Source organism: Chrysochloris asiatica, unplaced genomic scaffold, assembly GCF_000296735.1.
Source record: "Chrysochloris asiatica unplaced genomic scaffold, ChrAsi1.0 scaffold00525, whole genome shotgun sequence".
Taxonomy (NCBI): domain Eukaryota; kingdom Metazoa; phylum Chordata; class Mammalia; order Afrosoricida; family Chrysochloridae; genus Chrysochloris; species Chrysochloris asiatica.
In genome coordinates, this window is record NW_006409043.1 from 200,386 (window position 1) to 201,791 (window position 1,406).

Consider the following 1,406-nt stretch of genomic DNA (forward strand, 5'->3'; position numbering starts at 1 on the left):
TATACAGAAAAGGAAATAAAAGGAGCAAATTAACACACACACTTATCTGCTCTGGATTTCTTCTATTTATTTATTTAAGAAATTTGTCATTATCATGAGAACAGACATTGGTCTGGATTTTTTCTTTCATATAATAGCTATGTTAGATTTTATATTAAGATTATACTTGCCTTAACCCTGGGACCATCAAGGGAGAAGAATGGAGTATGGGACCCTATCCAGAGAAGCAGCGATGCCAGAGATGGAGGCAGAGACAATGATGTGGAGAGATGGAGTGGCTGGGGACTCTGGACTCAAGGAAGGAGGGGGACTGTGTGCTGGGGGGTGGGGTGACAGGCTTGCATGTTTTACCCTTTGGTTGTTTGAGTGGTTATATATTTCTGAGTGCTTTGGTATACATCCAAAACAAAATGAAACAAAAACAAAGGGAATGGAAGAAAATGCTGTTGAATGATGATGCATGGAGGGGATTGTAATCATTGCAATGAAACAAAATATGCAATGAAACATTCAGTCTTACCTATTGAGGGTCAACTTTCGCCCCTGCAACATCTGATCAATGATAGACAGCAGCCAACTCCATCCCAACATGCCCTCAACTGTGCTACCCAAATAGTAGAGAACTCTCATCCTTTATCAGAAATAGCAGGAAACAGGTTAGGTGAATACAAAAACAACACCTCACCATCTAACAGACAACAGAGAATTTCAGTTCACATGAAAGAACACAAAAAAGCGACTCAAACAAGTGAACAAAATATGCAGCCAGAAAACCTTTCTGAGAAATAATTGGTATTGAATTGCTTGATTAGAAATTCGAAAATATGATATTTAGGTACTTTGAAGAAATTGAGAAAGAGGTCATGAAAGCCACAGATGGAATTAAAGAAAACACAGAAAAAAACTTCATAAAATTTCAGTAAAACATTGTAAGTATAAATTAACAAAATAAATTAAAAGCTAGAAAACATAAAAACCAGCATATAGAAACCCACTTAATAATATCAATGGAAACTCCCATTATTCTGTTAATAAGGATGGCTCAAGGAAGTGGGCTCAAGTTCGTCCCTTACTTCACCCTTATTAATCATGATATCCAATTATTCCATTTCTCCTCTGTATCCTAAAATTTCTCCCCCTAATGTTTCTGTTTTGTAGCATATGATAATCTCAAATCAAACTTTCCTCAAATTCATAAACTTTAAAAAAATTATTTTTACCATTTATAACACATTTCTTTCTTTATAACCTTTATATATTGGGTGCTTAGAATAAGATTATTCATAAATCTTCACTCATAAGAATTCTCAACACTACTCCAAGAACAGAACACTTTTGGTTATTTGTTAAATTGGTTAGTTCGTTAGTTACTGGATATTAACCATTCTATTTATTTATTTATTTAT